Source organism: Capricornis sumatraensis, chromosome 12, assembly GCF_032405125.1.
Source record: "Capricornis sumatraensis isolate serow.1 chromosome 12, serow.2, whole genome shotgun sequence".
NCBI classification, from domain to species: domain Eukaryota; kingdom Metazoa; phylum Chordata; class Mammalia; order Artiodactyla; family Bovidae; genus Capricornis; species Capricornis sumatraensis.
Genome location: NC_091080.1, coordinates 32,635,825 through 32,650,287, shown reverse-complemented (window position 1 = coordinate 32,650,287; position 14,463 = coordinate 32,635,825). Strand labels below are relative to the sequence as shown.

Genomic DNA, 14,463 nt, shown 5'->3' with positions numbered 1-14,463 from the left:
TGAGACTCTTAAAAGAGGCTGGAAGCGTGGAGAAATGGTACTGGCAGGATGTGGTTCCTTCCTTTACCTGCAAAAGAAGTGGGTCTAACACATTTCCATTCTACTTCCTCCTCTGTGCTCTGCTTCATCAAATGGAAACACCGTCAAGACCACATACATGGGTGACCAGAGCTACGGCCCCCTTCTGAGGGTAGAGATAGGCACAGGGCAGAGATATGGAGGCAGAAAGATAACAGAAGCTCTGGTGTGTGGTCCAGCTAATGCCCACAGCTTCATTTCCGAAGCTGCAAATACATTTGCTTGCATTTTCACACTTTAACGCACAGTTAAGGGATGACTTTTTAAAATACATTTCCCCCAGGCTACTAGCATTTCATTCTCTATCGATATTAGATTTAAAACCATGATTATGAAAACCCACAGACAGTCCTTTCACTTTAGTCATAATGTCTTCCCTCTGCACTACAGAATATTTATGTCCAAGGATCGAGAGGGACAAGTGTCCAGGTTTATCATTTGCATCATTTTAACTCCAAAAGGTCTACTGTTTGGTAATAAGTGATATGCCATGAAGGTATCAACTAAAGGATAAGGTAAGAAGCTGCAAAAGATGCTGGTAGCAGTGTGACCTTCACAAAGTTCAAAAGCCCCAGGACAGGGAGGATGCGGGGAGGGTCCTGGAGGGAGTGAGGGTCTTCCCTGCGGGTCTCCTGTGCCTGGTTTCTCCCCGTGGCTCTCACCTCCAGCCTAGGGACAGCTGGGGTGGAGGCTGCCGACTCCGCTCCATCATCAGATTTACTTTCAGCAACTGAAGGCTCATCCGCGCTGACAAGTCTGATTAGAAATCACCAATTTACTTTCATTTCTGCAGAGACCAGAAAGGGGCCAACATTTACTTTCCACTCAGGTTTATGTACTGAGCGAGCAGCCCTGGAGGATGTATCTCTTCCTTCTGCTTTATTACAATTCAATTTCGCTTGTAAACTAAACCTACCCCCGGGGATTTCTTAAAATATAAAGGTTTCTCTTACCTCTTCTTGGGACAAGGGACTCTTTGGCAATTCCATTTTGAACGTGTTCCTATGTCTCCAAAACCAAAGAGGAAATAAGCTCATTTGTCACTGCTCTAATTTTAAGATCATTTAACCAGAGTTCATACTGACTAAATTTGGGTCAACGTGATTTACTGGTGCAACACAAGCTGCAGTCTGTAACACACTAGCGCTTGAGGAAGAGAACAGATTGCTCAGGTTTGCGGCATTTACTGCTTTAAATTTTATGCTAAGAAAATTGGTGCAGGCTGACTTCAAAGACGGTAAATTAACCATTAGTTCAAATTTGCGGTGTGACAGGTACTAGTACTAAGTACTTGTTCTCACTATTTCATTAGGAATCAAAGAAGCAAAGCTTTCATACTATTAATGGAAGATTAGAATATATGTTTAAGTCACAAGCAAAACCAGGAAGGATAGGAATTCAAACCTCACACAAGTATATATGTAGAACATTTACAAAGCTGCAAACTTAGATAGGCCAAACAAAGTAACTTTAGTGAAATTTTGCTTATCCCTCTCTAACAAAAAAAATCTACAAATAATAAATGCCAGAGGGTATGGAGAAAAAGGAACCCTCAGGCATTGTTGGTAGGAGTGTAAACTGGCTGCTATGGAGAACAGTCTGGAGAGGTTCCTTAAAAACTTGAAAATAGAACCACCATAAGACTCCTGATAAAAATGACTAAATCAGTACGAACCATCTCACAGTAACATTTATGATTCTTAGCTATGTCAGCAACTGTCTGCTGGTTCAAACGTAACTAAAATGGGAACAGGTAAAGGAAGATAATCTTTGGAAATGAATGTCATCAGCAATATTTGCACTTAAACAGACCTCCTATTTAAAGCATAGGGCTTGCTGTTGAGTCGCTAGGTTGAGTCCGACGTTTTTGTGATCCAATGGGCTATAGCCTGCCAGGCTCCTCTGTTCATGAGATTTCCCAGGCAAGAATATTGGAGAGGGTTGTCATTTCCTCCTTTGGGTTATCTTCCCAACCCAGGGATCAAACCCACGTCTCCTGCATTGGCAGGTGGATTCCTTACCATGGAACCACCAGGGAAGCATTACCAAAAATTACACCATATCTGTATTTTGCTATCATGTATGATAGCAAGGAGAGATAAGAAAGGCTTCCTCAGTAATCAATGCAAAGAAATAGAGGAAAACAACAGAATGGGAAAGACTAGAGATCTCCTCGAGAAAATTAGAGAAACCATGGGAACATTTCATGCAAAGATGGGCTCAATAAAGGACAGAAATGGTATAGACCTGACAGAAGCAGAAGATATTAAGAAGAGGTGGCAAGAATACACGGAAGAACCGTACAAAAAAGATCTTCTCGACCCAGATAATCACGATGATATGATCACTCAACTAGAGCCAGACATCCTGGAATGTGAAGTCAAGTGGGCCTTAGGAGGCATCACTACGAACAAAGCTAGTGGAGGTGATGAAATTCCAGTTGAGCTATTTAAAATCCTGAAAGATGATGCTGTGAAAGTGCTGCACTCAATATGCAGCAGTGGCCACAGGACTGGAAAAAGTCAGTTTTCATTCCAATCCCAGAGAAAGGCAATGCCAAAGAATGCTCAAACTACTGCACAATTGCACTCATTTCACACGCTAGTAAAGTAATGCTCAAAATTCTCCAAGCCAGGCTTCAGCAATATGTGAATTGTGAACCTCCAGATGTTCAAGCTGGTTCAAGAAAAGGGAGAGGAACCCAGAGATCAAATTGCTAACATCCACTGAGTCATCAAAAAAGCAAGAGAGTTCCAGAAAAACATCTATTTCTGCTTTATTGACTATGCCAAAGCATTTCACTATGTGGATCACAACAAACTGTGGAAAATTCTGAAACAGCTGGGCATACCAGACCACCTGACCTGCCTCTTGAGAAACCTGTATGCAGGTCAGGAAGCAACAGTTAGTACTGGACATGGAACAACAGACTGATTCCAAATAGGAAAAGGAGTACATCAAGGCTATATATTGTCACCCTGCTTATTTAATTTATATGCAGAGAACATCGTGAGAAACGCTGGGCTGGAGGAAGCACAAGCTGGAATCAAGACTGCAGGGAGAAATATCAATAACCTCAGATATGCAGATGACACCACCCTTATGGCAGAAAGCGAAGAAGAACTAAAGAGCCTTTTGATGAAAGTCAAAGAGAAGAGTGAAAAATTTGGCTTAAAACTCAACATTCAGAAAACTAAGATCATGGCATCTGGTCCCATCACTTCATGGCAAATAGATGGGGAAACAGTGGAAACAGTGGCTGACTTTATTTTGGGAATCACTGCAGATGGTGATTGCAGCCATGAAATTAAAAGATGCTTACTCCTTGGAAGGAAAGTTATGACCAACCTAGACAGCATATTCAAAAGCAAAGACATTACTTTGTCAACAAAGGTCCGTCTAGCCAAGGCTATGGTTTTTCCAGTGGTCATGTATGGATGTGAGAGTTGGACTGTGAAGAAAGCTGAGTGCCGAAGAATTGATGCTTTTGAACTGTGGTGTTGGAGAAGACTCTTGAGAGTCCCTTGGACTGCAAGGAGATCCAACCAGTCCATCCTAAAGATCAGTCCTGAATGTTCATTGGAAGGACTGATGTTGAAGCTGAAACTCCAATACTTTGGCCATGTGATGCAAAGAGCTGACTCATTTGAAAAGACCCTGATGCTGGGAAAGACTGAAGGCAGGAGGAGAAGGGGATGAAAGAGGATGAGATGACTGGATGGCATCACCGACACAATGGACATGAGTTTGAGTGAATTCCGGGAGCTGGTGATAGACAGGGAGGCCTGGCGTGCTGCGATTCTAGGGGTCGCAAAGAATTGGACATGACTCAGCGACTGAACTGAACTGAACTGATGATAGTATTGGACACAAGAAGTGACCTAGCCAAAATCGGGAAGTGAGTGATAGTCACTTTAGTCATGCCTGACTCTTTGCGACCCTATGGACTGTAGCCCACCAGGCTCCTCTGTCCTTGGAATTCTCCAGGCAAGAATACTAGAGTGGGTTGCCATTTCCTTCTCCAGAGGAAGGAAATTTTGCTCTCATGTATGACAGTACAGGACACAAGAAGTGACCTAGCCAAAACTGGGAAGTAGAGGAGAGGTAATTAATAGTGTAACACAGAATGCAGTCCAAGCACGTCATGGGCCCCAAATCAGAATCGGGCTCACGTGAACACCTGAATGATTTTGAGCAAATCGTCTGTCAAGTGGATGTAAATGTTGTGCTAAGGACAGGGGCGAGCCGAGAGACTGCAGCAGAGGAAATGGCAGTCACCCATGGGAGACAGTGTTGCTCCCACAGGCCTCCCCAGGAATAACCAACGTTGGTCAAGTTCCAAGGAAGCACACAAAAGGCAGGGTTCCTTCAACTGTGCCATCAGAGAAGGCTTTATAGGGAAGTCAACATTCAAAGCACACCTTCAAAAACAAGCGGACTTCGGGCTTGCATCAAGGGGCGGAGGAACATGGCCAGCCAAGGCACAGACGTGAGAGCTGGGTAAAAAATATACAGGGAACACTATGACATGCAGGCTGGGCGCAGCACAACCCAACATAAGGATGCCAGTGGATGGTGACATGATAAATGGGGCGGGTGCTGCTGCTGCTGCTAATTCGCGTCAGTCGTGTCTGACTCTGTGCAACCCCATAGACGGCAGCCCACCGGGCTCCCCCGTCCCTGGGATTCTCCAGGCAAGAACACTGGAGTGGGTTGCCACTGCCTTCTCCAATGCATGAAAGTGAAAAGGGAAAGTGAAGTCGGTCAGTCACATCCGACTCTTTGCAACCGCATGGACTGCAGCCTGCCAGGCTCCTCCGTCCATGGGATTTCCCAGGCAAGAGTACTGGAGTGGGGTGCCACTGCCTTCTCCAGGGGCAGGTGAGGCACCTTGTAAACAGCCTTTATCCACGGGAAGCATGAGGGGCTGTGATCCCAGACAAGAAGTTGACTCTTGGGCACCACAAGGATGGACAAGAGGGAGGCAGGTGAGCAGGAAAGTAGCCCGGGCAAAAGACAGACATCAGCCACTCAGTATGGGTCCTCTGAGCCATTTGAAATCAGTGTGACAGGGCACCATGACACCGCAATGAAATGTAATTTAACGCCTTTTTAATTAAGGGCTTTTCCACAATTAATGGCTTTTTAAATGGTCACTCAGGGATCATGACTATCGCAGTAACATGTCTCAATAACATGTCTCAGTACAGTTACATATTATATAAACTTACTCATAGTACATTCAAGGCAGTAAGATGTCTCAGCCTTCTACAGGATTCAGCCTCTGATACCAAAACAGATGACTGTTTTACAGCATGTTCTTCTGCCCCATCTCTAGCCTCAATTTCAAAACACATTTTATCTTTCTCTAAGAACGCACTTGGTACAGTTTTTAAAGAGTTATATACAAGCATCAAAGATATTTTCTTTTTATTTTGCTCAATCCCCCCCCCCCCCAGGATCAGAAACAAAAGCCCCACAAGCTCTGAATTGAGTTTTAATCTTAGAGAACATCACTGCTACATACAACCGCAAATATCACTGGCAAGGTTCATTTTGTGAAGATTTTTTTTAAAAAATGATCTAGCTGTAGAACAAATACTGAAGCTGGCTGCTGTTGGAATATCAATGACATCTTTCCGAGGGCGAGTCCAGGGGCCAAAGCCCTGGATTTGTAAACTCCCTGAGGTCACAACCCTATATTATATTTACTTCTTTTGTTTCCCACTGCACCCACAGCATAAGGCCGCAGCAAGATTTTAAGATTAAATGAGAAAATCTGTACCAGAGTGTTCTGTATATTATCAAATGATGTATTCAAAGTAGCTAATATTAGGGACTTCAGTGGCAGTACAGTAGTTAAGACCTGGAGCTTCCACTGCAGAGGGCATGGATTCAATGCCTGGTCAGGACACTAAGATACTGTATGCCAAGCAGTATGGCCAAAAATAACCCCACAAAAATCCTATGGTTTTTTTTTTTTGTTGTTGTTGTTAGGGGAGAGAGGTTCAAAAGGGAGGGAGATAAGTACACATATAGCTGATTCAGGGTTTCCCTCGTGGCTCAGACGGTAAAGAACCTGCCTGCAATGTGGGAGACCCAGGTTCGATCCTGGGTCAGGAAGATCCCCTGGAGAAGGGAATGGCTACCCACTCCAGTATTCTTGCCTGGAGAATTCCATGGACAGAGGAGCCTGGTGGGCTACAGTCCATGGAATCGTAGAGAGTCGGACATGACTGAGCAACTAACACTTTCACTTTTCATAAGTGATTCACTCTGTTGTACAGCAGAAACTAACACATTATAAAGCAATTATACTCCAGTTAAAAAAATTAAAAAAAAATTTTTTTAATGTAGCTAATATTAGGTGAATGGAACTCTAAAACGTTAGTTGACTTGAAACTCTAAAGAACTTATTTTCCTTTCAGTTAGTTTTTGTGGTTATTCAAAAAGGATAAAAACATGGACAGGTAGTAATCAAGTTGTGTATCAGAGAAAGATAGAGATTTAAAGGACGATACTTCGTGGAACCTAAGGATAATATTTTTTAAAAAACCACCAAGATGGAGAAAACCCACAACATGGAAGTATGAGCTCAAACAAACAAACACACCTATACAGATGCTGAGAATACCTATTCAGATTGCACCTCAAATGATGATCTGGGGTCAAGTACAGCTAGTAACAAGGTGTATTTACTAGGTTCTGAGTAATAAGTCACCTGCCAATAAGAATATTATTAGTTCAAAAATTACTTTGGGAAATACAGCAGAGTGCAATAGCAAACGAAAAGAGGACGAAAGTGGAATCAAAGTTCTTTCTTTTAGTTCTTTCTCAGTCTGCTTCTATTCATTATGTTATCCTCATAGGTAGAATTCTGCCTGACAGCAGGATTCAGTGAATATCTGTGTAATGAAGCAAGCTAATTAACTGTTTAGGTTAAACTGTAAAACTTTGAGTCAAATATACTATTGGTAATGGCCACCATTTATGGGGACGCTACCTTTTCAGGCCTGATATTACCTGACTTACATGTACACCTCGCAGAAACCCAATGAGTTAGCAGCAGCAGCAGCAGTATTACTAAAAAGCAGAGACATCACTCTGCCAACAAAGGTCTGTCTAGTCAAAGCTATGGTTTTTCCAGTGGTCATGAACAGATGTGAGGGTTGGACCATAAAGAAGGCTGAGCACCAAAGAATAGATGCTTTTGAACTATAGTGCTGGGAAAGACTCTTAAGAGTCCCTGGAACAGCAAGGAGATCAAACTAGTCAATCCTAAAGGAAATAAACTCTGACTATTCATTGAAGGACTGACACTGAAGCTCCAATACTTTGGCCACCTGATGCAAAGAAGTGACTCATTAGAAAAGACCCTGATGCTAGGAAAGACTGAGGGCAGGAGGAGAAGGGGGAGACAGAGGATGAATTGGTTGGATGGCATCACCGACTCAATGAACATGAGTTCAAGCAAACTTTAGGAGATAGGGAAGGACAGGGAAGCCTAGTGTGCTGCAGTCCATGAAGAAGTTGCAAGGAGTCAGACACAACTTAGTGACTGAACAGCAGCAACAATAGGCGAAAGAACTCAGGCTGAGTCAGTTGCTTGCCCATGGCCATGAAGCTGTTGAGGGGCAGCATTCAACCCTGTCTGCCCAGATCCTGCTTTACAAGACACGGCACAACCACAAAATAATGTAAACACAAGAACAGAAGGCAGCACTTGAAGCTTTGCTAATAGAAGGGGGAAAAGGCACTAACGTTTTATTTTACTTACAGCCTTACAGAAACAGTTTCTTCTGAGATCCGACCACATGCAAAATTCTGAAGCATCCCACGTGGGGAAAACTGTTGTTATTCTAATCCCAGGCTGCAAGTAATGCTACAAAAACAATCTGCCACAACTTACAAGCTTAACAAGCTAAACAGGGAAAGTATAGAGAAATGAAAACATGTCCCTCCTCCAATATTTTCCACCATCTTAAAAACTCATCAGAGTCAGATTTCCAGATCTGCTCTAAGTAGACTGCAAGAGGATTATGGTAAAAACCACACCACACAAAGCGTGATTGTCTGAAATTACTTTGAAGTCAAACGTACATAAAATGGTGCCACACAGAGAAGAAGAGCTCGCTGCTGTGTAATTTCATGAAACCTGCTGGGCACCGAGGTCACGGGCAGCCAAAGTGAATTTTAAATGGTGCCAACCAGGAAGCTATAATCAGGACAGCCACCAGTGGGCGGATGAGATAAATGAACCAACTGACTTTCTTCCACCAGGCAATCAAAATAGGAATGCCATCTTCATGCATGAAACACAAAAACAAACAAAAAAAATTTTTTTAAGTAAAAATATTCATGCTTCACATCTCTGTCTTTTCACTACATTTCTAGACTCTTCCTTTCCTCCAGGCACATTTATGTGAGTGAACATCATGCAGTGCGATTTCTGTTCCTACCTTGAGTTTTCCTGCAACCTACTCCAGAAAAATAAAATCTATTCCTACACGGCACAAACTTCTCCATAACCCTGGTCCACCAGCATAGCAGATGTCGAGTGCCTAGTACTATCCAAGGGCAAGCTTAGAACTGATGATGGAGTCAGACACAGTCAAGAGCCTGCCTTCCAATCAGGACAGTCAAATGGTAAAAGAAAGTGTCAGGATGAAAACCCACATCTTTTTAAGAGTGAGTGAAGTAATACTGGGGCTTCCCAGGTGGCTCAGTGGTTAAAAAAAAAAATCCGCTTGCCAGTGCAGGAGACACAGGTTCAATCCCTGGGTCAGGAAGATGCCTTGGAGGAGGAAATGGCAACCCACGCCAGTATTCTTGCCTGGAGCATCCCATGGACAGAGGAGTCAGGCAGGCTACAGTGCATGGAGTCACAAAGAGTCAGACTTGACTGGGCAACTGAGCACAAATGCACCAAGTTATACTTCTCATAGGAGGTTCTCAAAGACACTGTGGATCTATATATTTAAGCCTGATCTCTCTCATGAGCTCTTTGTCCATGTTGCCAACTACCCACGTAACCTTCCACCTGAAGTCCTTGAACCACAAACTGTGGGTTCAGGAGATGTTCCTTGGTCATTATCCTCCAGATCCTATGAGATGCACAAGCTGAGTAGGCTGCCAAGCAGGGCAGCTTCTGCCAGCCTTAGCCAAACTGGGCGGCAGACCTTGAGTATTTTCTCCTCAGCACTGCCCATGGAAAAAGCCAAAAAAGGGACTTCCCGGTGATCCAGCGGTTAAGAATCTGTGCAGGGGACATGGGTTCCATCCTCAGTCCGGGAAGATCTCACCTGCCACAGGACAACTAAGCCCGTATGCCACAACTACTGAAGCCCACGTGCCCTGGAGCCCGTGCTCTGCCTCAAAAGAAGCCACTGCAGATAGAACATGGCGCACCACAACCAGAGAAAGCTCCCCATGCAGTAATGAAGACCCAGGGCGCCAAAAATAAATAAGTAAATAAAAATTCATTAAAAAAAAAAAGAAAAAGCCCAAAAGGGGCCGGTACAGGACAACAGGAGCTCTGGACCTTTTGTGTACTGATTAAATTCCTTTGCAACATGCTTTTGCATTTGTGGGAGTCACATGACTGATGTCAGCGCAGCCACAGGATCACTGACTTGCAATTGAATTGGTTCTGCCTTGATGTTCTTATTTTGCCTCTCCTCCAAGTTCCCCAATAAGATTAAGTCTCACTGAACTGCACTTCAACTGCTTGGGCCTTGCTGCCTGCTCCTTAGGGATCAGCACAGCAAGGCTCTGAACTCTGGGAAACATAAGAGACAAATATAGACACGAAAGATAGGATGGAAATACAATCAGCGTGGCCTGGAAAGTCCCGTCTCTGTACCTCCTAAAAGGAGACTGTGGTTATGACGTGTGGGACTCCCACAGGAGGCGTGGTTTATGAGGCAAGGTGACTACAGAGATTCTCAAGATTATAATTTTCTATTTAAATTAGCCAATGCAACCCCTGAAAACAAAACAAACCTACGAAACACGTGAACAGCAGCAGAAACGATGTCTTACCACTCACTAAATTGCAGAATATAGTGACTCTATTGTAGGTCCCACCTAGATAGGCAGAGTACATGGAAAATCTTATATCTGTGTCCAAGACAATGATGCGCGTATAGCTGTGGGGGGAGAAACAGTACGGGGAGCTTGGATATTAACAGGGAGCCAAATGTGGTCAGGAGTGAGAAAAGGCTATGTTGACTTTGACCATGAACCTATGTCCCCTTTTCCAGCTACACATGTGCTGGAATGCCACAGTCCTGTAGGGAATCCAGGTCTTCCCAGATGTGCCCAAACCCTTCCCCACAACATCAGGTACAATCTGCTACTCATACAGAAGGTATCTTCATAGGCTGCAGGAGGGGACCATCTGGGAAACCTTATCATAAGACAACACTGGGGTCAGCTTAAGGGTGGAGATAAACACTAAGAAAGTCAGGTCTCATATGCAGCAACTCTCACCAAGGAGCACTAAGTCACATGAGAATTAGATGTCATCACAGAATCATACCAATTTAGAACTTAAAGGCACATTTCATTTTTTCAAAAATTTGATTCGACAAACATATGGGAACTATAACTTACACGGGAATAACACAAGGACATTTCATCGTTCATGGCCTTCAATGCAACTGACTTACGGCATAGGGACAATAATCATTGATAATATTAAGTCATTAAGGCATAACTAGTTTCCTGTCTTGCTCTACCATATTACACACCTGTAACATGACTGACATAAGCTATGAAAGGAATCTATTACGTCTCCAAACCATAATCATTTATTCGTCTAAAAATAGGAGCCATAAAACCCTTTTGCCTCGATCTTAGAAATGTCTTCAAAATCGTTTTCTGATTCCCACAGCTTTGCTGAGGTCTTCTCCATCTCTGGCCAAGCCTGCTATAACAAGCCTCTTGCTGCCTTTCCTGGTTTTATTGTTTCCCCAGATCAGCCTTTATTCCTCATTGCTACTATATTATATAGTTCCTAAGTCAGTTTCTCCCATAACCACTCAAAGACTTCAGTCTAAAGTTGACTTTAGTAAGTGCAGAATTCTTACCATGAAACAAAAATACAGACTTTCAGACCTGATCTCGTTCCATCACCCCCACTCCATACTTTACAGGATACTGCCATTTCCTGAACACCCATCAGATCTTTTTATAACTCCTTGGCTTTGAGAATCTGACATTTCCACTGCTCGAAACTCCAAGGAGTCTTCTGCTCATCTTTCAGACCCTGCTCATCTAGTGCCTCTGTTACGAAGCCTTTGCAGACCCCTCCAGACACGAGGTCCCTTCCTCTCCTGTGCTCCTATGGCATTTTGTTCACATTTCAGTGGACCCTGAACATTTTTAAACATTGGTGATTTTTGGTCATTCACCAAAACCCCCCAAAGTTCATAGTATGATATAATCTGCAATTTGGCTAAGGCAGGAACTGGAATTAAGTATTGTATTTTAGCCAGGATCCAGGAAAGCAGAAACCAGCCTAAGTATTTCAAACACAGAGAATGCAATATAATACAGGAAACTGGTTACACAGATGATGGAAGAGCTAAAAAGCCACATAGATGTTAAAGAGGTGACCTGGAAACTGGCATCAACAAAAAACTACTACCATCTATGAGACTGGAATGGAGTTGGAAGAAGAGGGCATCACCAATGACTAGAAGAACCGGGCTGTGTACCTGGTGAAGGACTGTTATCAGTGGCTTCCGAGGGAAGCTGTGACCATGAAGGTCAGGGCTTTCCAGAGGAGAGACAATTGCTGCCAAAGATGCTGCCAAAGGGAGAGCTAGAGAGAGAGACATACCCTGGCTTCTCCTTGCCTCCTGTTTTTCCCAGTGCCTCCCATTGGCCTAATCTATCCAGAGGCCAGGAGTCAAGGCTTCTGGGAAATGTAGTCTCCTGTGAAGCAGGAAATGACTGGCACCATGTGAGGCTGGTGAGCCCCTCACTTGGCAGCTGAATGAGCCTCACCAGCCTCTCAACAACTGTATGCAATGGAATGGACATCTATGTCATGAGTCCTTTGGACTGTAATTATACCTCACATGTTGGTTTCCTCCATAAGACCATGAGTGCCTCCACAGCAGTGACCTTATCTGAACTTATATACTAGTGTGGTATTTGACATTTGGTAGGCATTCAATAAATACTGCTCAGTTCAGTTCAGTCGCTCAGTCGTGTCCGGCTCTTTGCGACCCCATGGACTGCAGTACGCAGGCTTCCCTGTCGATCACCAACTCCCAGAGTTTCCTCAAACTCATGTCCATTGAGTCGGTGATGCCATCCAACCACCCATAAACACTCACGCCCTGGATTTATAACATGTTATAACTCAGCACTTCCTAAAGTTTGTTGTGCTGGCCACTAATTCAAAAAGATGCTATTGCCTATCATAGGTAAGTAGGACTCTGCAATTTCCAAATAAGTTTGTGAAACACAGTGTTAAAGTTAACCTGGGGGGAAAAAAATAGTTTAGCTGGTCTCATCGTACATTCAAGCTGCAATTTAAAAAAAAAATACTGTGGACTACATGGCTTAGAAACAGCAGAAATTTATTTCTCCCATTTTTGGAAGCTAGAAGTTTAAGATCAGAGGGCCAGCACAGTTGGGTGGGGGCTCTCTTCTCCTTGTATCTTCACATGGGGAGAAGGGGTGAGGTGTTCTCTTCAGCTTCTTTATAAGCACACTAATCTCATCTGTGAGGGGTTCACCCTCATGACCTAATCATCTCCCAAAGTCCCTACCTTCTAACACTATCCCACTGGGCATGAGGATTTCAACAAATGAATCTTGTGGGAGGACACAAATATTCAGACAGAGCAGCTTGTTTCTTTTTTTTTTTTTTTCTTGGTAGCAAACTTTTATTGAAATCTTACATAACTCAAGCTTTATAAAAAGCCAACATAATTGAAAATTGGGTTCTCCCTCTAAAGCCTTAAGTATTCAAAGCCTGAAAAGGTTAATTTAAAATTAAGCGAACAAATATAACAATAACAAAACCCCTCCAGCAGATCCTGCTGAAATACTTAAAAAAATCTAAATGAGCTTAATCTTTACAAAAGTTATTTTAGCTCAAAAGCTATAAAATCAAAGTTATCTTAATTCTACAAAGAAGGGAGAGGATCTTTGACTTCATGCCATTTCTTTAGAACCTCATCTTTTTCATCAAATTTGGCTACAAATCCAATTTCTGTGTGCCCATTTTGGGAGGTTTCTTCTTGCAGAAGAGGCCAAGTAGAAACATGAAAGAGTAACTGACTAAGCAAGTAGGAAAGTGTTCCATAATAGTGTGCAAAGAATGGAGAGTTCTGGGTTAATCTCTGGAACTTGATCTGGATCGTGACCTTGACTTTGAACGAGATCTAGAACGGGATCTTGAAGCTCTTTTTGGTGGAGGGGACACAGAACGGGCCTTTGAGGGTGGAGCAGGGAGGGGTGAAAGCTTGTTTCTTTATTGCAGATAATACAGTCCATTCGGAGCTTTCAAAATGTGCTTGAAGAGAGAGATGTAGAATTATGTAGCATCATGCAACATATATGACTACAGAACATACATGTTTTCCAAAAGACTAACACTGTACAGGGATATCAATTAAGGAGTCATTGCCTTAATTATCTTCACATTTGTGATATTTTATTTCTTCTTTGAAATATTCCCATGAGGGAAAGAACAAGGTCACTTACAGATAAAAATGTTGCTAATAAATAACTAAAACTAATACATCAAGTATTAATTGAATATATAAGATGTTATTTACTATCCTAAATATTATAGGGCTAGAAGGAAATGTAAATATTCACCTATGTTAAGAGACTTATTATTCCTAATGGCCAGAAATTCTGAATTCTACATATAATACAAAATGGAATTTCAATTATTGCTGAAATATTATGGTGATAGCATTCACAACTCAGCCAATAACTCACGGGATAACTTCGGGTGTCACTCTAAAATTCAGTGTTCATAGCTGTTAAAAAAAAAAAGAGAGAGAGAGAGACAACAAATTATCTGCCTCACTGGGGTGAAATAAGAACTGAATATGTTCTAAGGATCAACAGTCCCTTCAGGGACCCCACTGCAAATTACTTAGGAAAACACTTAATATTACACCTTCCTCATGCCCTGCAAGAGGCTGGTATAGGCATCAAAATATTCTAGATTCTGTGCTGTAATAAAATTTATTAACTTTCCATAACCAACTGTTTCTCCAATCTACTTGTTTCCCAAATGGTTCTGCTTTTCCTGTTTACAGCTACTGGTATCCCCCAGGAATCTGTGTTCCTTCGAACACGAATGTGATGCCTTATGAAAACAAAAATATGAATTTTAATGATAGCCAGGAA

The 14,463-nt window shown here is 42.7% G+C and overlaps 1 protein-coding gene across 2 annotated transcripts in view; it reads right to left on the bottom strand.

Annotated features, from left to right (window-relative positions):
• Window positions 1-14,463, bottom strand: part of LHFPL6 (LHFPL tetraspan subfamily member 6) — a 235,517-nt gene that overhangs the window by 213,800 nt on the left and 7,254 nt on the right. The gene's annotated exons all lie outside the window — the stretch shown is intronic.